Raw genomic sequence first — 23,401 nt, 5'->3', positions numbered from 1 at the left:
TATGGAAAAGAACATAAAGTGATAGGAGGGCAGGAAGAGAGCGTGGGCAAAGCATTCTAACAGAAAAGATGACAAAACCCCACAACATCAAAACTGGAGGAAAGCAATGAGAAACAAAGTAGGCTTATAAGTATTTGGTTCAAGGGATTGCTAATTTCTAGAAAAGGTAGACATTTCATGACAAGGCATATAAGAGGAACAAGCAGATCAAATCACTTGGTTAAAAAGTTATTTCCTCAATTCACCAATAGAATTACTTTCAGCATTTTGTATTTTGTTTATTTTTTGTTTGTGGTTTTTTTTTTTGTTTTTTTTTTTTTTTGCCCTCCATATGCACAGAAGGAGGGCAGAGACACTTCAGGAAAAAATATTCAATTTAGCCAGCAATGACAAACTGAGGTGAGTAACATGAGGATCCCAGGCAAAGAACAAAAAGCAGGTGGGGAAACCAAGAGACAGAGGCAACTATTACTAAAATTTCTGGGGCTGATGAAAGAAGGGGATGAGTTGAAAGCAAATGTGACCACACACACACACACACCCCTTCCTTAGAGATACTTAGGTTCATAATTTAATTACTCAGAAAATCTTGCTATAATTTTTGTTCATATTGAACATTTTCATGTGACAAAACTACCTGTCATAATTGTGGGATTTAAAATCGTCGGCAGCCGTCCGTCTCGAGAGACGATGGTGTAGCTTCTTAAGAGTCTATCTGCACCGCCGAGAATGGTTGTGCAGTCCGACTCGGGAGTGACACGGTATCTGTCTCCTCCCGTGTTGAATCGACATCTTGCGATGACGCTGGAGTGTCCTCTCCAGTGAAGCTGAAGCTACAGAGCCTGGGCAGGGTGATATGGAGGGTCTGCTGTTGCCCATGCAGCAGACCCCCCCTCTCTTCGCAGCTGAAGGATCCAAGGGAAAGACGGAGTCAATACAGCTTGGCTTCAGGTGCGCCGCAGGAGTTGCCGGTGTTGACTACAACGTCAAACCGCCTTAGGGACTCCGGCTCCGGATTTTCTGTCGGGGTTTACTCCCTTAGCCTTTCCCCTGAAGAGGTATGCCGCAAGGCAGCGGAGGTTTTTTGGAGTCAGAGTTTTCCTTCTCTGATGTGCCCTGACTGGAAGATCGAACCAGCGACACTTAGCTCGCAGGCCGACGCTCAATCCACTGAGCCAAACCAGCCAGGGCGGGATTTAAAATGGCACTACAGTATCAGGAATATCTGAATCTTTTTAGATCTTACAGTTTCACTATGAGGCTGTATATCAGCTAGGATGGCCTATTGAGAAGTTAAGATTGATTGAATCTATTTACACTTCCTACCAATCTGAATAGTGACAAACCATCGAGCTTGCATCTTAATAGGAATGAATGCATAATCAAAATCAACAGAACACTGATCAAGCTCTCACCTGATTTAGTCTACCCCTCAGCTCTTGACAAATTAAACCACGAAATAACCTAGCTGCTCAGGAAAGTGAGGCTGTGAATTCAGGTAATGTTTTCTTTTGTGTCTCTTACTTTTTGGCAACTTCTCTTTCCCTTTCAGCAGACACTGCTCAGTGTACTATCAGCTTGGGGCGCTCTCTGAAAATCATCTATCCACATTCCCTCTCCTCATGAAGCTTAGATACCATCTATATAGTTAAGATGATCAATGCCTAAATCCGAAGAGTACCTGAGGGCTGTTCACTTATGTGATCTTTGAAACATTCCAACATTAGTAATATTTAATGGCAAAGAAGGTCTTACTCATTATAAATGGGTGGACAGTTTCTCAACTTTTCAACAAAGATGACACTGTGCAGTCATACAGGAGCTTGGAAGAAAGATAAAATGAATCTTTATTAATTTAGCGTCACTGTCTTTAATTGTTTCTGGAAATACCTTTCATTGCCTTGTTTTTTCTCTCTTCATATTTGATCTATCTCTTGAAAGTCAAACTCTGCTAGCATTTATATCTGAGAATAAATTGTTGATTAAAAAGTAAACATATATAAGATTATGTCACTGTATAGTAAGATCAAATATAAGAATAAATCACTTGGAAAAGTGCGCAACTGCAAAATGCCCAATTTTATGTTCTATTTATCACAACTTCTTCCTGGTTATAATTCTTCTTTCTTCCTGATTATAAAAGCATAAAAGCAAAATGTGTTCATTGGAAAATAGCTTACTTTTCTTTTTTTTTTTTTGAAAGGACTATTTGGGGCTTTTTATTTACTGAGTTCATTAACCAAAAAATAGATTAAGACTTTGTACAACACGTATTTCAAACTTTTTGCATGTATTTGCATGTAAAGTTTATTACTTTATTTTGTCTTATATTTTACTATTTAAAAATGTACATCATATTTAATCTATCAGTTGTTTACTTTTGAATTTCTTCTTTTTTATGTTTAGAAAGGCCTTTCCTATTTGCTATCAAATTAAACAGTCCTGTAGATTTTTTTCTAGGTTATTTTTGCAGCAGTTTTTCACAAATTAGATTTTCCATTTTTTTTACCTATTAGTTAGCTACATATCATAATTACCAAACTATATTTTTCAAAACAGTCTGGTTGATCAAATGAAAAAGTTATGATTTTAGAAAAATTATGTAAGACTATGTAATACAAACTCATGGAAACTCGTTGAGTTTTTTAATTCCCAAAGAATAATTGTCTTAAAACACTTTAATATACTGCAAAACTGACATTTCTATCTACCCCCAAAATGTATTTAACCTTCCATTTACTTCATGTCTTAAAAGGGTTAATATATTTAAATTGAATAAGTATACTAAATATGTTTACTAAATTACAACTGTAATTACCAAACATATACAAAATTATGTAGTATATATTGAAAGAAATACTTAGATGAATAAAGCTTATCCTGGCTTTAAAGATACAGTCAAATGTGAAGGCCATGTAGTGGGATATGGAGGCAGGGCAACAAATATACCAATAACTCTAACACAAGGTATTACATCAGTGGGGAACAAAGAGAAAGACAGAGAAGTTAAGAGAGTGAGAGAGACTACCTTAGGGATTAAGATAAAGGTTTACCAGAAAGAGGGGATGCAAACTAGATGGACTAAAAGGACATGCGGAATGTCTCCTAGGTAAAGAGAAGAAAACAAAAAGGATATATTGGGAGAGCAATGTTTTTCTTGCTAAAGCAGAAGGTTCAGGCAAGGAAGCATAAGCTTACCTTTTTGGAAACCAAGTTTGAGCATGGAACATGGGAGCTCTCAATGGCAGGCGAGGCATTTAGATTTCATTTAGTAGTCACAGAAGCACACCAAATGGTTTTCAGCAAGGAAAATTAATACGATGAAAAACTAATCTGGTACAGGTGTGTGTCAAGATTAGGGGATGTAACATTGGAGAAATGACACTCAGGAACAGAGAGAGAGAGGATTAAATTGTGTGACAAGAGGATGGGACACTATTAAGCAGCCTGGAGGTTTCAGATGCTTCAAAAATAAAAAACCAGCATGAGAAAGGAGTTGAGAAAGCACATACATAAAGAATAATCAATGATGGTAAAGAAAAATCAATTATTTAACAAGAGAAATGTAGTCAGAAAAGAAAACTTAAATATGTTGCACTACATTCAATACACCCATCCAGAACCATCTCTAAGTATTAATTCTATCACGGTAGTACTGTTGCAAAATAACACAATCATAATATATATTTCGAACAAAGGCTAGAAGGAAGTAAGACAAGAGAGCATTCTCTCTCAACCTCCTGAATTCACTGGGAGCAGAAAGTTCCAAAATCCTTATTAAAGCACCTCAGGAAGACACTCCCTTAATCCCTAGGACAGAATTACTCCCTAGGGACTTGAGTCTATCTCTATAATTTTATGTCTGGAGACACAAAATTTGTTTATATTTGTTTATCCATTAACCTTGTGCATTTCAAAACAAAGTGGAAGAGAAATTGGTTAATTCAGCATCTTCAAGCACACCATGACATGGGGTTGAATTCTTTAGACTAGTGAAGTCATTTACCAAATTCAGTGTATGCGACAGATTCCAGGAAAGTCCTTTAGGTCTTTTCAATACCATTATTCATTTGGGGGATTAATACTTAAAATATTTACCAATGTAAAGTAATATTAATATGATTTTAGACTCAAATATCACTTTTAGAAATTCAAGAACACACCTCTGTACATACTCATGTGTCAAAACTTACACATTTTGCCTATCTTGGACCTTAGGTTAATGTTCTCGTACACCCTGTTGTATATTATTGCAGGCATAAGACATGTGTGCAAGGAAACTGCTTCCACTGCAATGGAAATATAGTTTAACTTCCTAATTAGTAAATATATAAATGCAAAACCATAATGTGATTATTTTCCAAGTTTAGTAGCCTAGTCTGTTGTTCACATCTGAGGACAAACTCTTCACATTTTCAACACTTTTGTTCAAAGGAAGAATTAAGAACTTAATCTGTCTTGCAATTTAATACTTATAATTTGTTGTACACGAGTGACATGAAAGAATGGAACAAGGAACATATGTAAGTGATTTACTCTTCTCCCTAAGCAAGATATAGGAAATATCTATTTATTAACAAATAAAAACAAGTCATGGCATTAATGTAACAAAAGGACTTCTTTAAATCATAACTTCTTTAATGGTTATGATATGCAAAACATGATTACAAATGTAAAACTGGACTTTAGCAATCCATCTGCTATATAAAGCAAGACATAAATGACTTCATATTTCCTCCCTCCACAACGTTTTGTCTCACTTGGGCTTTAAAATAAGGTAGGAATATCAGAAGTTATGAGGATAAACCACAATTTTTTTTAAATGGTAAAATTCTAAAACTCATTGCTTTCTACCTACTTTAAGATGGTGATTTGCTAATGAACTTCCTACCTAGGATGATTTCCCACTCAAGTAGTTTGACTTAAAACAAAGCAAACTAAACCTTCCCTTTAAAATCCCCTCCCCTTGCCTTTTAGCACCCAACTCTACCCAACAACTTTGAAACTCAAAACTTCTAGTTTGTGTCTTCCTAGTCTCTCCTCAATTCAATACTATTTCAGGTTTCTGAGCTGACCAGTGGTCTAAAGCTACTTTGGGAAAGGTCAACATGGGATCTTCTTATGTAACAAATCCAGTGGCCACTCTTTATCCTTCACCCCGCCCCTCCCCCATCTCTTATCACAACTGATGCGCAATAGTTTTTCATTTTGATAGAGTCAATTTATCTTTTTGTTTTTTTTGCTGTGTTTGCTTTTGGTGTCACAACTAAGAAACTATTGGCTTAATGCAAAGTCATGAGGAACTAAATCAAATTTTCTTCTAAGGTACATAGTTAGTTCTTACATTTCAGTCTATGTGAATTTTAAATTCGTTTTTTTTTTTTTTGATATATATACAGGGAGAAGGAAGGGAAACAAATTGAATCATTTGCATGCATACATTCAGTTGTCACAGCACCATTTGTTGAAAAGACTACTTTTTCACCAATTAAATTGTCTTGTCATCCTTGCTGGGAAAAAAAAGCAAAAAACACTGGTCATAATCACATAGGTTTATTTACAAATACTCAATTCTATTATACAGATCTACATGTGTACACTTAGGTATGTACCACGCAGTCTTAATTACTGTAGTTTTAGAGTAAGTTTTGAATCTGAGAAGTGTGAATCCTTCAATTGTTTTAAAGCTGGTTTTGGCTATTCTTGCTTCCCATCTGAATTTGAGAATCAGATCAGTTTTTCAATATTGGCAAAACTGGCAGCTGGGATTTTGATAGTGATAGCACTGAATCTGTAGATTAATTTGGGAAATGGTACAATCTTAACAATGTTATGCCTTTCCATCTGTGAACACTGATGTCTCTCCATTTATTTAGGTCCTTCCATTTCTTTCCATGATGTTTTGAAATTTTCAGTATACAAGTTTCCAATATTTACATATTAGTAAATATCTGTACTTTTTTTAATGAAAGGCAAAATACTAACAGTATATACTATTTCATAATTATAATGATAGAAATAAAATCTGTTCAAAGTTAACATTCTACCTGAGAAAACTTTTTATAATGTTACATACCTATGTTTTATATAAAATATTTTAAATATTTAAAATATACATTAATTTTTATACATTAATTTGTTTTAATTAAAAATAATTCTGTGACAGTAAGTTAAGATCAACCATAAAATGTAATACACCTAGATTTAAGAGATTAGCTATTCATCATAGCTACAGCAACAAAATTCTCTCTAAAGGCAGCCAGTTATTAAGATCATTTTATCAGATAAGTAGATCTCAGATTATTTAAACAAAAACAGCTATATGCTATTCATTGATATCTGTGTTCAAACTTTTGATATTAGTATTATTGTAACATACTTATCAGCAAAATTATTTATGAAAAGACAGAACTAACATAATATTAAGCACATTTTTAAAAACTATTATAGATTTAGTGATTCAGCACTAATAAAAATATCTTACAATTCTATGACATGTCACTTGATACTAATTTCACATCCATACTCAATATTCTATAATATCTGATTATGGACCACAGAATTTTGATGTGGTGGGTTCATCAATGATAAATCAATACTGACATATATGCATGAACCTGAGATCAGATGAAAATGGGCAATTTGCCCATTTTCTTAATGTGCAGAATCATTAAAAAGCTTTGATTCAAAGTAACCATTTTTTCAGGATAAAAGAAGATCACGAAAAGAATACCAAAGTTAACCTTCCCCTGAAGGTGGAAAAAGATCTAGTCCCAAAAAATTAAATTCTGGGCCAGAACAGGATACTTCCAAAACTTCTTAGTGGTGCACAACTGGCTGCTACCTTAGTATTCAAGCATCCCTTAAAAAGCAATGCTTAATGTAGGATGAAGACGATATGTAGCATACCAGCTTCAGCATGAAAATATGACAAAATAATACTTAAAGTATCAGATAATGAAATAATAAAGCCATTTAGATAAACCTTTAGAAAATTTAATATCATGAATATTGAAAGTATGTTATTGCTATCATTAGAACACTGTTTACTCAACTCAGTTCAAGAGCTAGAAAAGATATAGTTCATACAAAGTCACATACAGAACAACACTGTAAAATATACATAAAGGCCTAGAAAAGTACTAAGTATTTGGAAATTAGTATAAGAAATCCAGGTATACACTGCTTATTCCAAAGAGGAATATTCACAAATATACTCATGTTGGTATCAATATAATAACATTTGGGGTACTAGGGAAGAGACAAATATTAAGAATAATTTGTAAAACAAAAAATGTGTTTAGATCACAGTATAGTGTATGTATGTATGAAGAATTATTCATACTAAATCTAAATTAGAAGAAAATATTTAATTTAAAATTTGAAGGAAACTAAAGAAAAATATGATGAATATTTTATCACTTTCCTATAAATGTGTATGTATACATATACATACATACACATATATTTGAACCATGAACTATCTCTTCTTAATAAATGTCATTCATTTTTATGTCCTTCAGTATCATAAAATTTTACTTCATGGAAAAAAAATGCCAATGAAATGTCTATAAATTAGAAAGTTGTTACTTCTCCCTCAAATTATCTTTAATTAAATACAGTATCAGTTAAAATACCAAGGGTGTTATTTTTAAAATTGAAGAACCTAGTTATCATATTCTTCTGAAGAAAAGGTACAAAAACAGGCAAAAAACTTAAGAAAAAGAAAAAACATAACTTACTGGATATCACAACATACTGTAAGCTGTGATGGTATATCATTACTTCAGAAACAACCACAAAGTTCTTTTTAGCCAGAGGATATAAATGAGTCCTATAAATTATAGTAAGATAAATAATCCATTAGAAAAATCTAGGTAAACATATTAACACACACATCATAGCAGAAGCAAAATATTACCACAATAGGGGGGAAAAAAGTAAAGAAAGAAAGGTAATCAACCTCTCTATAAATCAGAGAAGCAAATTCATGTAATAAAGAGATAACATCCTTACCTATTCATTGGTAAACTTCTCCAAGTTTAAAATAATCATGTATTGGTAAAAGGGCAAAGAAATATGTACTTCTGGATCTGCTGGTGAAATGTAAATTATTACTACTATTTTAAAAAGCAATTGTGCATCAACTATTAAAATCTAAAATGCATATTACAATTATCAGTCTACTTGTAAAAAAACTGGTACATGTGGACAAGAAACTTGTATAAAGATATTTACCACAGCATTGTTTAAAGTATAAAAATATCAGCAACTTAATGTCTATGAAAATGTAAGTAATGGGCAGCAGTTAAAAAATAATGGTGTCTATATTCATGTTACCATCTAAGCTATGTGTTAAGTGAAAATAAGGTAGACAGCATAATTTACCATTTAAATAAATATAAAAAATGTATCTCATTATTTAGACACTGACCTTTAAGGCACTGTCCTGGGGCTCCTAAAGTTAACCTCCTGCCCACAATGCAGCCCATATTTGAAGGCAGGTAGCACAAACATTTTATCTCTGCAGGCAGCCAAAAACTGGAAACTTAAATTCCCAATCAATGTAATTTAACATAGAAATTAATGTGGAAGAAGACTTTTTATTATCCTAGGAAATGCTCAATATATTTAGTTAAAAAATAGAACACACACACATAAAAATATATATATACCTATGATCTCAGCTTTAAGAAGATTTCTACACGATAAACTCAGATATACTCATAGGAAGGAAGACAAAAACAAATAACTAGAAATTCAGCAAACGTTCACTGAAGAGTTGAAATTCAGTGATTATTATTCTCAATTTTTTCCTTGTTATTTTCTAGATGTTCTACAATTAACATGCATTGATGCAAGTGTAAAAAAATTAAACATGTTCTTTTTTAAACAATGCATCTTCCATTCTTGCATTCTTGAGATACCTCTATACAGATAGTGTCAAAATATTTCCTGATTCCCAGCCTCTCCACTTTACTCCAGTCTCTCTTTTCAGCTGCCTCCTGAACAGTTAGCAGATGTGATTTCACCTCTCCCACTGCTATGCTCATTAATCCCATTGTCCTGCTGGCTCAGCCTGTCCCAGTTCCAAGACCAAGGCAAGGCTGAATTAAAAGGTACTAATACAAAGTCATCCCTCCCTCCATCTCTCTCCCATCCATTACTAAAGCCATGGTTCTGGTTCTGCGTGCACCTGGACTTTAGAACCATGTCACTGTGGAGTAGGTACCACACTGTACTACACACTCTATCATGTTCTTTCTGGTATTAACCTGTTCAGGTACTTTTCAGTTCTACTAGATTGTCAACTCATAAGATCAAGTATTACTATATCTTACTCATATATAGATCCAGGGCTACAACCCCAAAACAGTGGTTTTAATAACTTGTAAGAAAGCACTGCTATATTTGTTTAACCAGAAATCTGTAGGATTTGTTCAAAGATAGAATGAGTTCAGAGGCTTAATTCAATCAGTTAGCACTTATTAAGAAAGGAATGCAGGCCCAGAACTGTAACATAAATATTAGGAAAAAACAAGGTATGGCTCTGATCCTTGACAAGGTTAGAATCTAAAATAGTTGAGAACACCTTAAAAAAAAAAAAAAAGAATTATTGTTTTAGTTTCTGCCGTAACAAGCAAAACATGAAAATCTTCTTGCCTGAGGTCCTGATTTCACAGATGGGCAAACTGCAATCGAGTTTGCTTGCCTGGATTTCAGACCACTGCCAGCACTGACTTCTGCCTCCTGTCCCAGCACCATGGGCCCCATGGGTCTGGCTCTGCTTGTCACTATTTGCACACTTGCATACTTTGAATTGTTCCCTTGGATTTAGACTCCCTCCGTTTCCAGTCCATACTGTGAACTGGGATCTAAATATCTTCATTCCTCTTTTCCTACAAATCTAGCTTTCAACTTCAACTTCTTCCCCATAAAACTAAGAATACCATGGCAGGTTTCTAAATCAAATTATAACACAGCTGTTGGCTTACCCAACATTCCCACTACTCCTTTTTTTCTTAACAGAACTGCCATAAACTCATATATCCCCTTCACTTCTTCCACACAACCACATGCTTCAGGGAAAGCTAACCCAGTCTCAGACCCAGCACCAGCAGGGGGACCCTGGTTAGTCTAAGTCTATTGTGCATGATGTCCTCTTCCCTCTTGCTGTTGACTGGTCTGGGGATGGCCATGTGTTCCAGTGCTGGCCAGGGAGATTAGATGTTGGGGAGCTTTTGTCAAAAGTTTCCTCATTTTTCTGGAAGAGACATTGACGCTGCATGCTTAGAAGAGCAGCCATCATACCACTGGCTGAGGATGAGGTATAGACACAGAGGACGCAGAGTCCAGAGACAGGCAGAGGGGAGAAGCTGTGCTTAGTTAGGTCTGATGCCTGGAGCCATCAACCTCTGGGTTTCTCATTCTGTTTACAAATATTTTTGAATGTAGTCCTTTCCTCTGCTGCCAGGTTACACATAGTAAACAGCACATCTCTAAAAAGAACGTATCAGCAGGTTTGTTTTCTATTTCAAATGAATAACTTAAAAATGGGAATCTGGTGGATGTTTGGATTGGTTTGAGTTTGAAGCTAATTTGAGTAAAACTGATATTAATTATCATGTAAAAGTCTCTGTGCATATGTTTTAATTCCACCTGGGAGAGGAATTTTGGGGTTGTATGGTAAGAGCATTTTTAGCATTCAGGGAAGCTGCCAAAGTGTTTCGTAAGGTGTTACATTCCCACCAGCAAATTATGACTGCTTCTGTTACTTTACATCCTCTTCAAAACTTGATCTTGCCAGTATTTTTAAATGTAGACATTCCAGTGTTTGTACAGTGGTATAATATAGTGGTTTATAAGTTTCATTTTTTGGGTGAATAATGGAGTTAAAAGTCTTTTCATGTGCTCATTGGTCATTTGTATATCTTCTTGTGTGAAATATTCCTTCAGATATTCTGTTCATTCTTAGTTGGATTGTTTGTGTTCTTATCAAGATACAAGAGTTCTATATACAACTTGAATAATTAGTCCTTTTTCAGATATATGGAGATACATAGGTCTAGCAAATCATGTGTCTTTTGAAGTTTTTTTATAGTTTAATTTATCTTTTTCTTATAATTTTATGATTAGTGTTTTTTGCATCGTAAGACATCTTTGTATGACCCTGAATCACAAAAACTTTTTTTCCTATATTTTCTTCTCAAAGTTTATACACACAATATCCTTTACAAATCTCAAAAACATTATGCTTAGTGAAAGAAGGAGAAAAAAATAAGTACATATTCTATGATCCAATCTCTATCCATTTCTAGAACAAGAAAACCTAATGTACAGAGATGAAAAGCAAATCAAGCAGAAGAGAAGTTTTGGGAGCAATGGAAATATTTTATATCTTAACTGCAGTGGTGGTTACACAGGTATATTTGTCAACACACAATAGTACTTTAAATGGGTGTACATTTTATATAAAATATACATCAGCAAATTTGATTATAAAAATTTTAATGGGAATTTGGAGCTGGATTGGTAGAAAAAATGGTGACTACATACTTCTATAGGATAGGATTAAGGGGATAAACAAGACAAAAATATTAACCTTAGAGTATATATCATTTCTTAAGTAAATATCTTATTCTAAATGCATAAATGTCATTTAGTCTTTCCAAGACAGTGACATTACTCATTACTCAAACAAGCCAACTGTACTTTAAGCTAGTTCCTAAATGAAGGTAGCAAATGACTTGGACCTTCAGCCAGGAAGGATTTTAAAAAGGAAAGAGAGGGAAGGATGAGGAGGTAAGAAAAGGAAATGTTTCTTAGTTCTCCCTTGGTCCAGAGGCTCTGTGAAGCTAAATTTGCAATTTTCTTGAAAAAGGGAAAACACGTGGCCCTGAAGATGAAGGTTGTTCTCATGAAGCAAGCAGTTTATGTTTCAAAAGAAAAAAAAACAAATGGGACATAATAAATAAATCATTGTGCCACGAAATTTTTAAGAAAAAAATCACATGTAGAATTATAAAATTTTATAGCTATAAGACACTTTATAGATCATCTAGTTCAAGTCACTTAAAATAAACATTATTGAGCTTCAGAGAGTTTGAGGCTTGTCTAGTCATAAGTTGGTTGAAAACCTAGAGAAAGAACACAGGTATCCTGATTCTTCATTCATTGCTTTTACAAAATTATAATCTCTAGGCCAATGTTCTGCACAGAGCAGGGATTTTAAAAATCCCTGTTAAATAAATTCATGCTAAGTAATGTAATTTTAAAAATACATAGAACATATAATTGAATAAAGAAAATGTTAAATGCAGACTTTTTTTCAATGAGTTCTATATAGATCTCTTTATGCCATTTTTGCTATTTAAGAGGAAGAAAAAGATATATTTTATAAAATAACTCCAGTAGGTATCAATGCCTGAAGAAAAACATGAAGAGTAGTAATCAACTTTCAAGAATTGTGGGCTTCCCTTTCCTAGAACTAGTTGAGGAAAATTAGCTCTTTCTGCAATAACTAAGGTACATTTCTACTTTCTTGCTGAAAGAAGGATTAACAATATTTAACAACTCCTTCAGGCCCTATGAATTTAAGATACACTTGGATGGCAGGATTCTCACCAAACCCTTGTCTAATTACAATAAAAATCAGATGAGAATATCAGAGATCTATTTTTCATTTATGGAGAGTCATCATCGTTTCTGGGTAGGTAGTGAGAGAACAGACATGTCTCCACCAAGAGTTAATGGCTTTAGTTGTGAAACACCAAGGCATCATGCCTTTTGGATTTACTGTAGATAAGGAATAAACAACATAAGCCCAACTTACACAACATGAACATATCAGAAGTGTTGTACTTATGTTTCTATACCCCTTGGATCTTATAAATGTAACTCATTTATTTTACCCAAACCTCAATCACATGTCCATTTGTTTAATGTAGGAATGCTGGAGTAAGTTAGAATATTGGCTGATCTGTACCTCTGTCCCAATCAGGAAGCTCCCACAAGTATTATATTATTTGGTTCCTCCCAAAAACCCAAACAATCAAAATAGCAAGATATTGAAAAAATAACAAGATTCTGAAAAACAAGAACCTGGTTTTACATATATGTTTTTCACCTGTGGTCTAGTTTTAAAACTATTAACTAAAAAAGGTACATATGTATACATATATATGCCTATATACAGATGCTTTAAAACAACTACAACATGAATTGTATCAGCATAAAAGCAAAAATACAGAAAACCCCTAATTAAACAGGTAGTTACACATTTTCAGCTGAAGATGAAACAAAATTAACTCATTTCATATCATCCTTACTCCACCTTTCTGTTTGGCCACAGCCTTGAGTTCACAATGCTTATTTCACTCCTATTAATGCACATAGTTTTCACAGCTGAAAAGTAACAATCTAAGAGTTGTATACACAGGCAGCCTTTAAACAAAAAGAAAAAGTCCTATAAAATTAAGCTTTATAAAGTCAGACTATCACTTTGTGTTTTTTATAATGTGTTATAAGTAATAATTTTATCCTTGTGGTTGAGTTAGAATTTATCTCCAAGGTAAAATTCACTTATGAGGAAAATGAAAATGTCTAAAAGTAAAATTTGTCAAAAATCACTGGTGCATTAACATGAAACTGACTAGAGGTAATAAATTTTAAAATGTTTTATTTAGATCTGCTGAATCTTTAAAACATCAGAACATTGAGAAAAATATCAAAATATAAAATAAAAATGCTACAAACTATTTCCTGTTAAACTGTTAGCTTTTCAATACACATTCGTGTTCTAATTATGTATCTCAACATAAAATTCATAAAACTAATTTTGTGTATTGTTAGAACTACAAAATAGTAAATATCACATAAGAAAAGCACCATGTTGGAGAAAGCAATGAAATTGTGTCTATATTTAAGATGGATTAAACATGAGCACTATAAATACTGACATTTGTTACCTGCAGATAAAATTTTCTGGAAATCCTTTTTTTGATAAAATAACTTAATTATACCACTTATGCTGTTGGATAAATATTTCATAGCTATATACTTCAAAACAGTTAATGAACAACCAAAAATAAAGATTTATGAACAGACTTAGCCAGTGAGCAACTGCAATGCCACACTGAGAAGATATTTAACTTGCTCAGTGCACATTTCCAGATAGACCCTCTATCTTCATCTCACCTTCATCTCCCAGTAAAATACTCGAAAGAGCATAATCCATTTGGAATCATTAATGATCTTGAATACCCTCTCCAAAAAAAGGGGGGAGTTGTGGTATTAAGCAAAGTAAACAACAAAGTGAAAGTAAAGTTCCTGAAAATACAATTACCCTAACACGTGCTGGCTTCATTTGTGTCAACATAAAATAATCCTGGTTATTATGTTCCAAGATACAGTCCTGAAATATTCATGGGTTAAGGTAAAATAAGACAGAGTTGTGATAATCATGTTATCATGATATTAATTTTTTGTTTAGAAAGGTCAAGTTTTCTTTCTTCCTTGAAGTTAAAAGAAAAGGATAAAAACAATATTCGGGGTCCTCCCTGTGACACAGACCTTGGGATGGAGCTCTGGGTGAGATAAAGAACTTAAACAAGCTCCTCTGGGTAGCTGAACATTCTAGTATAAAATGGACCTTGCACAAGAAGTGGTCTTAGCCCAACTGATAGTGTAATTACTCTGACAAAATATACCTAATATCTTTTAATACATTCATTTGTATGCCAAAAATTCCATTAATAGTCTTCCTAAACACACCAGGGTTCTTCCCTCTCTGTTTTTCCAGCTGTGGTGCCCACCCTGCATGAAATTCTTCCCAGGAGTCTCTGACCAAGCTCAACTCCTGAACAATATCTTTCCCTAGCTATGGAAACATCTGTCCTTTTTGCAACTCCTCTAACACTTGGTCTTCATTTCTTTCCAGCACATAATCATATAGTCTTGGATTGTTTTTAAATCATTTCTTCTAATTATAAGTATAATTATGCTTACTTAATACATGCTTTGTTTGTACCAAGTACTGTGTTTAACACATTTAACCCAATAACAACCGCATGAATCAGACTCTACATAATTCCCATTTTGTAGATGAGGAAAAAAACTTAAATAGTATACAAGAACACAACACTTTAGTACTTAAATAGAGCATGAACTTAAATCTAAAACTCTCTAAAGATCTCAGTCTTTGCTACTGTGAAATATGACCTCATGCAAAGGCCTGTTTTCTTCAACTACAGTGTAAACTAAGAAAGAAAGTGTCTTTTACTTCTTTCGAATACCTCATTCCACTTAGCATAGGATTAGACAGGTTTTCAGAGTTCTGAGTGAGGGAAGCACAAACAATGTCCCAGAATAGTTTCTGTAGGGTACACAAAATATTCTGTTGGGCTTTATATGTATGGTGCATTCTAAAGGTCCAGTAAACTAAAGGCAGAAGCCTGTAGAAATGAAATTCTTCAGAAGTTGTTCTTTATCTCTAAACTAGATTATAGTAAAAGTAGCAGGCTACTGAAGTCTCTCTCAATATCGTGCTGTCGTCGTCGTCGGCAGCCGTCCGTCTCGAGAGACGATGGTGTAGCTTCTTAAGAGTCTATCTGCACCGCCGAGAATGGCTGTGCAGTCCGACTCGGGAGTGACATGGTATCTGTCTCCTCCCGTGTTGAATCGACATCTTGTGATGACGCTGAAGCTACAGAGCCTGGGCAGGGTAATATGGAGGGTCTGCTGTTGCCCATGCAGCAGACACCCCCCTCTCTTCGCAGCTGAAGGGTCCAAGGGAAAGACGGAGTCGATACAGCTTGGGTTCAGGTGCACCGCAGGAGTTGCCGGTGTTGACTACAACGTCAAACCGCCTTAGGGACTCCGGCTCCGGATTTTCTGTCGGGGTTTACTCCCTTAGCCTTTCCCCTGAAGAGGTATGCCGCAAGGCAGCGGAGGTTTTTTGGAGTCAGAGTTTTCCTTCTCTGATGTACCCTGACTGGAAGATCGAACCAGCGACACTTAGCTCGCAGGCCGACGCTCAATCCACTGAGCTAAACCAGCCAGGGCAAATATCGTGCTGTAAACAAGTGTTATTTAATAACCTTGTACATTTTGTTTTCACTAAGCGGATGAATGTTTACAAAGGAAACAAATAAAAGGTACCTTTCTTTTTCTAGTAAGTACAGTATTAAAAACTGAGGCATACACCCACATTGCTCTGTATAGCAAACTTCAATAAAAATGAGCAGGCTGACAGAGGGGCTGCCTCCTCCCCACATCCACATCCATGAAGCCCCACAAAGAGCAGTAGAAATATTGGAAACGAAAAGTCATCTGAAAGTACATTAGGATAGGACTAACTTATTAATTTCATATATAATCACTATCAAAGTTTTTACTAGCTTCATGGCATTCCAGGAAAAGGAACATCATCAACAACAATAGCACACACCCCCATCTACAACTGTGCTCATTAAGTGATGTAACCATTCAAATACAGACAGGGTTGACTGCAATTCTGTTATCAAGATGTTGCTAACACTCATAACTGAACTAAACTTCTGCCACAATAGCTTCTGCATCAGCCAAGCCATTAATAGAATTGCATTCCTACGAAGGGGAGTTGGGACAGAGGGTCAGCCCATCATTCCTAATATCACACACTTCCTAAAAACTGATTCAGATGACTAACTGTATGCACTACTAATCAAATTATCACTCTATCACTTTGAAAGGTAATTCCCTTCATCACAACTCCTGCTTCACAGTCCTTAAAATGTAAAAGTGCCTATTGCACCATTGGCATATAATAATTTAAACAAAAAGAAAAAATCAATAATTTCCTCCACAGAACAGTTTTCCACTGCAGCTTCATTGAATCTGCAATTAATTTCAGTCCCTCCCCACACACCCATTAAACACAAAATATATCTATCTATTCTACAGATATTATGGTTTTCTTGTTTGGGTTTTTTTTAAGGAGCCTATAATAGGGCAAAAAACAGGCTTCTGAAGACTCTCTTTTTGACTTGTACTAATACTGTTTGTCAACCTTTCTGAATGATGAATACACTAAACATTCTGAGGCATGGTTGTCCCACCAAATATAAATAAACTTTTCAGTAGCAATGCTTGCAAAAAGGAAAACTGGCAAATTACTATTAACATATATAACAGAAGGGAAAGCAAAGTAAAATATATCATTTGTTGAAAATAAGCAGTGCAAACACAACTGAAATTTTACATTGTTAATAATGATCCCAGAGCTAATTCAACTTTGCCAGCAGCATAAACTACAAAGAGAATCACACAGTATGTTTCTCTTCAAACACCTGCACAATTCCTGTAAGGTGGGTGAGAGGGTATAAGTTCATCTGCTAAAGGCTATAACACAACTAATGCTATCAAAATGGTATATGTGGAGTATAACCTCATTACTCCAAAAACTGTCTATCCACTGCCCTCCTTTAGAAGTAAACCCATAATGAACAAACTGCATCTCTTCCATCCTCTGCTCCCTGTTTTCCCAAATCAATCTACCTTAGTGTTTTGTGTGCTGATGAAAACATTCCATAAATAATAATGTGGGCACACACATTAAAGTTCAGAGTTTCTGCCTTTGAAGTAGAGAGAGGCAGGACTAAGGACACACTGGTTCAATTCCAAGCCCAGTGTTAGGCGGGTGGTTTGAAAATATCAGTTCAAAGAGGCCTAGGGAAAAAGACACTAGCATCCACTGCCACCACCCTTCCTCTCCCCTCCCCTCTTTCTCTCTTGTTCTCTTGTCTTCTTTCCTCGTGGCTTCTTGCAGGGACAATCAAAGCAGTGAAGGCTGGATTTTAAATTAGTGAGACACGCACTGGAAATATGTAATTCCTAGGGGTGGGGGAAGAAACTGCTAAAAAGGGGTGTGGGGATTTGTTGGCAACATGTCAAAGTGACAACCCTCCCCACCCCCACTAAAACAGCACAAATCCATAGATTCTTCCTCAAGCCTCTTCTCCTTACAGTTCCTAGTACTCTTTCCAACTTGACCCTTCATCCAATTAACAGAGGCACATGCAAGGCATCCGCTGTGCAAGAGTGTCTCTCAGTATATGGGTCCAATTTTCTGAAAGCCCTTGAATCCGGACCGTTAAGTAGGCAAGGGATTGCCCAGCGGGGAAGGGGTGAAGAAAGGAGGGAAAAGAGATGGAGACAAGAGGAAAAGGATGCAGAGCTGTGCTCTAGGGCGAGCGGCTGAAAGGAAGACAGGGAAGAAAGAGAGTGGGAAGGAAGTGGGACTGGGTGAGAGGGAGAAAGGGATGAAAAGAAAGACTGAAAGGGAAAAAGGAGGGGAGAGGAGAGAGGGATGTTGGGAAGGATGAGGGCGGGAGGGTTGGAGAGCCGGGAGGGAGGGGATGATGGAGAGGATGGGAGGGAGAGAGGGAGAGAGAGAGGGAGGGAGGGAGGGAGGGACAGAGGCAGGCAAGGATGGAGGATGCTCTGCTCGGGACTCACCTCTGTGGGTCGGTGGGAGTTTCTCGCCTCCTTTATCTCACCGGTGCCAAGCAGCTGGAAGGGTAATCACAGAAGAGCTGGAGAGGCGGTGGTGGAGACAAGCGCAGCAGCTGCTGCAGTCGCCTCTGGCCAAGGTGCGGTGCCTCCTGCTCCGCCCGCCAGCCCCGGTCTCCACCGCACTTGAGGCTGGAAGCAGAGCCTCTCCCCTCTATCCCCTCCCGCTCCGCCTCCTGCCCAAGCTCGAGCGACAGTGGCCCGGCTCGCCGCTAGGGGAGGCAGTCAGTGCGCAGGCGCGGCTGCTTGGTGGGTGCGTGCGCCCCCGTGGCCCCCCGTGGTTCCATGAGGTTGGGGGAAGCACAGGCGGGGGAGGGGGTTGGGGAAAGCGCACAGCCTAAGGAGAGCTTAGTGGGCGAGGCTGGGCGAGGGCGGAGCTGGAGAGGCTTCGGTTGAGTTTGGGCCGCAGGTGGGGGAAGGGGACAGTGGCCACGGGGCACTGCTGAAGGGCGCAGGTGCCGTGTCCATGACAACTGTGTTACCCTGCGGGTGGGGACCTGCAACTGAGTTGCTGGGAGGCAAGAGGAGCCGGACAAGACCCAGTGTGAGAGAAATGCTGTAGGGGAGAAAGGAACTTAGGTTGCATAATAAGGAATAAGGGGTGAGCCTTATAGGGAACGGACGCGTGGCAGGGGGAGGACAGGGCCCCAGTGCAGAGAAGGTAGTGACTGGTTTGTTGGGACCTGACATCCCAAAGGAAGGAGAATTGGACTTTAAAGGGACATAGAAGAGGATGGGCGTTTTATAACAAACGGAGCATTTACTCTTTTAAAAGGCCTTTGTTGAGCACTGTCTCTGTGGAATGCATTGTAATTATTTTACTGATTTCAAGAATATTACTGAGCCTCTAATTTGTACCAGGCACTCTACTTTGGCATTTTCAGATATCCAAAAGTGTTTAATATTTAGTGTTTGTCCTGATGGAGATTACACTTTTGTTGGGGGAACTTGCATAGAGATCGCAGAGTATATGCTCTGCCCACTACCATCAACTGGGGCTTGATGGTGATGTAATGTAACTTTCAGGAACGCTAGAACAGAGGAAATGCACGGCTACATTCAATCTGAAACATAAGTTATGGTTATCTTTGTTCTGCTACAATGCTAAGTGACATTTTTTAATCAAGAGAGGAAAATAAAGACAAAACCTGTGTCAGTTTGGTTTGACACAAGTGATGCTGCGCTCACAGCGTGCTGCTTATCTGGTCTCCTTGCCCACCAGCAACATCAATGTGTTTTCTAATGCCAACACTTGTATGGCTCTATATCACTTAATGTACACATTTTTTACACTCCTTCATTGGCTATGTCAGCTATGTTACATTCCCCTCTAGTTCTCAAGTTAGCATCTGCAATTGCTTGAAAGTATGTCAAACCCAAATGTCTTATTTTCTCCTGACAATGTCATGAGAGCTCTACTCTGTCCATTCCTCTTTCTCTTCTGATATATTCTTGCCTTAGTTTTCCACTTTACCAATTTAAAATTTTCTGGGAGAAAATAAGTGTAGGCTTAAGAAAAACGTCCTTAGTCCACAACGATGTTTCAGTACCATGGACAGCGGCAGAGCATGCTCCTCCCACCTAGCTTTTTTCCTAGTTAGCCTATAGAAACAGGATAGCTGCCAAAGAAGGTACAGGATGTGCATCAAGAAGGAAATTCTGAGCGCCAAATGATTTGTGTGTGCCAAAAGATGTGATCAGAGTGGAATAAGGAAAAAGTGTACCAGGAGTAGGATGGAAGGAAGTAGGCTCCTTGGATAGACTTTGAAGAAAAAATAAGATTTTTTTAAGTAAGATTTAGAGATGCATCACAGAGCTCTGACGTGGTAAGAGGGGTATAATTTCACCAGGGAGGTGCTTAAATATAAATAAGGATACTTCATACTACTGCTACACAGTATCTTCCTGGAGGCAGAGGACATCTCAAATTTTAAATGGTCCAAGAATGTAGAAAGGATAAAGTAGTCTCAGTTAAATGAGGCAGAAACTCTCAAGAATTGATTTTTGTTGTTGTTACTGTGATTTTTCATTCTTTAGTCAGGCTCTTGGAGATAAACTAAAAAATTCAGACCAATGAGTTATCAGACAAGTTCATCTCTTTAATGTTGAGAGGATTCATTTATAGCTTTGTGTATTGTTTTAAATTAGGCTTAAATATATAATTCTATGTTTTAATTGGCAGCAGACATAAAACATAATGTAGACCAATTGCTGTCTTGTCAAAGTGAGATTTCTTTTTTTTTTTTTGTAGTGACTTTTAAAACCTTTAAACATCACTTTAAAAATATTTATAAAGTTTTTGTCCATGCAACTGCTTTAAATTTTAGTTAATAAAAACAGCATAAAAGCCATCCCTTATTTCTCAGATCCTTGGCCTTATTCACTCTTCCTTCAAAATGCACCAAACTGTTTTCTGTCAATTAGATAGTAATAACAAATTACTAAGGCAATGCATTTAAGTCACCAGCAGGAGAATGGCAGCTAAGGTCTTTGTTCTTTGTCTCCAAAGAATTTATTAACTCTCTTATGTTTTCAATAAAAGGGACCCGCAACCCCTGGGTACCCTATGGAAACATCCAAATTGAGTATTATTTTAGCCATATTTATTTCTCTCTGATAACAGTCTAAACACCTTTGTATGAATAGTGTTTATGAATGGATACTGAAAAGCTATAATTTTATTTGTCCCCATTCTATACCAAGTGGAAAATATTTTTATCTTTATTTCTTTACTTTTTAAACTGCTTATGAGTCTGGCTCTTTTCAGTTTTCTTGATTTATGTGTTGTCCTTCATTTCAATGACATAAACACATACAGCCCTCAGAAAAAAAACAAGCAGTTTCCTTCTTCCCTCACCCATATTAAAAATTTATTCCAACATAAATGAAAGCAAAAAGAGTATTGTTAAAAGTATGTTATCATGTGCAAATGAAAAAATATAACATGCAATTTAACCTGCAATTCAATGACATCTTGCTTTTCAGAATAGACACCAACCAATACTGTCAGTACTAAGTAAAAACATCCCTAGTACTTATACAGTTAAATGTCAGGTCTCTGCGCACTGGAACCATCATGCAGTCTGTCATATTCTGAAATTTCTCTGTCAAGTCCTCCTGAGCAACTCATTTTTTAAACAGACTTTATATTTGACAGCAGTTTTAGGTTCACAGCAATTGAGCAGAAAGTACAGAGTTTCCATATATCTCTTGCTGCCACCAAGGTCAAACCTTCCCCACTATTGACATCCTGTACCAAAGTGTTACCTTTGTTAAAGCCAATGAACCTAAAGTGACACATCATTATCACTCAGAGTCAATAGTTTACACTAAGGTTCACTCTAACACATTCTATGGGTTGTGACAAATGCATAAAAGGCATGTATCCACTATTGTAGTATAATATAGAATGGGTTCACTGCCATAAAAACCTTTATGTGCTCTGCTTATTCATCTCTCTCTTCTTCCAGTCCCTGGCAAACACTGATTTTTTTTCTGTATTCATAGTTTTGCCTTTCTCAAACCATAATATAGTTGGAATCACACAGTACACAGCATTTTCATGTCTTCTTTCACCTAGTAATATGCATCAAAGTTCCCTCCATATCTTTTCATGTCTTAATAGCTCATGTCTTTTTAGTTCTGAATAATATTCCTCCATCTAGATGTATCACAGATTGCTTGTTCATTCGCCCATTAAAGAACATTTGGTTGCCTCCAATTTTGGAAATAATGAATAAACATAATATAGAAATTTCACTTTTTAAGAACCTCTTAAATGTGTCAAAGCCTGTCACAATATTTGTTACATATGAGTAGTACCTCAGGATTTCTACTTACATGGTTGAGTTTGTTCTCACAAATCTAATAGTAGATTTCTTCTCCTGCTTGAAAAATAGCCAATGGAACTTTCACTTTTGTTGTTTTTATGTATTCCTCTCATTACATATACATGTATATATGTAACTTGTTTTAGAATTCTTGTTTTCTACTTATTCTATCAACTCTAATTTTCCTTTTTAAGCATATTTATTTGTATCCTCAGATAATTGTATATGTATAGTATAATAGTATATAGTATATATACACACACATAATTTTTATGTTTGCAAGTAAATGTAGTGGGTGCTTTAGGAGCCATGCGTATAAAATTCTTCCTTTTGCATTTTGAAACTTTTCAACTGCAACATTGTATAGATAGAATGTGGTAGAAAGAATCATGAACTCAAGCTCCTCATGCGTCATTCCCTTGAACTTGTGAATATGTCGTGCTACCTGGCAAAAGGACCTTTGCAGATATGACTAGGATTACAGAATTTGAGAAAGAGAGATAATCCTGGATTATCAAGACGGGCTCAGTGTAATCACATGTGCGCTTAAAAGTGGAGATTTTGTTTTTGGAAAAAGCCAAGAGATTCAGCACAGAGATAAGGCAGATGGAAAAGCAAGAGATTTGTTTGAATGGTTCTGCTGGTTTTGAAGGGGGCCATAAGCCAGGGAATGCGGGCAGCTTCTAGAAGCTGAGAACAGTTCCTGGCCAATAGCCAGCAAGAAAAGAGACCTGAGGGGATCCAAGATGGCAGAGGAGTAAGTGGAAGCTACACTAACCTCCTCCCAGGACCAGCTTGGACTTACAATTTAATTGTGGAAAAATCATCTGGAATAACCAACTGAACACTAGCTGGAGAGAAGTCTTATAACCACGGAGAGACAAAAAGACCGCTGCATCACAACATGACCAGTAGGAAGTGCAGAGATGCAAAAGGGCTGGCTGTTCTCTCATGGGTGGCAGTTGAGGGGAATGAGAAACAGCTCAGCAACCGGGAGTCCCCACTGAGAAGGGCAGGGTCTA

The 23,401-nt window shown here is 36.5% G+C and overlaps 1 protein-coding gene across 2 annotated transcripts in view; it reads right to left on the bottom strand.

Annotated features, from left to right (window-relative positions):
• The window catches only part of CTNNA2 (catenin alpha 2), a 1,309,400-nt gene extending 1,290,688 nt beyond the window's left edge, over positions 1-18,712 (bottom strand). For both annotated transcript variants that reach the window (XM_090281609.1, XM_090281608.1), the window contains exon 1: positions 18,496-18,712. The gene's annotated coding sequence lies outside the window, so the exon portion shown is untranslated. The remainder of the gene's footprint in view (positions 1-18,495) is intronic.
• Positions 18,713-23,401: the final 4,689 nt, after the last annotated feature.

The sequence above is a fragment of the Furipterus horrens genome, unplaced genomic scaffold, assembly GCF_987537825.1.
Source record: "Furipterus horrens unplaced genomic scaffold, mFurHor1.1.pri manual_scaffold_6, whole genome shotgun sequence".
NCBI classification, from domain to species: domain Eukaryota; kingdom Metazoa; phylum Chordata; class Mammalia; order Chiroptera; family Furipteridae; genus Furipterus; species Furipterus horrens.
This window is presented reverse-complemented; position numbering and strand designations above follow the sequence as displayed.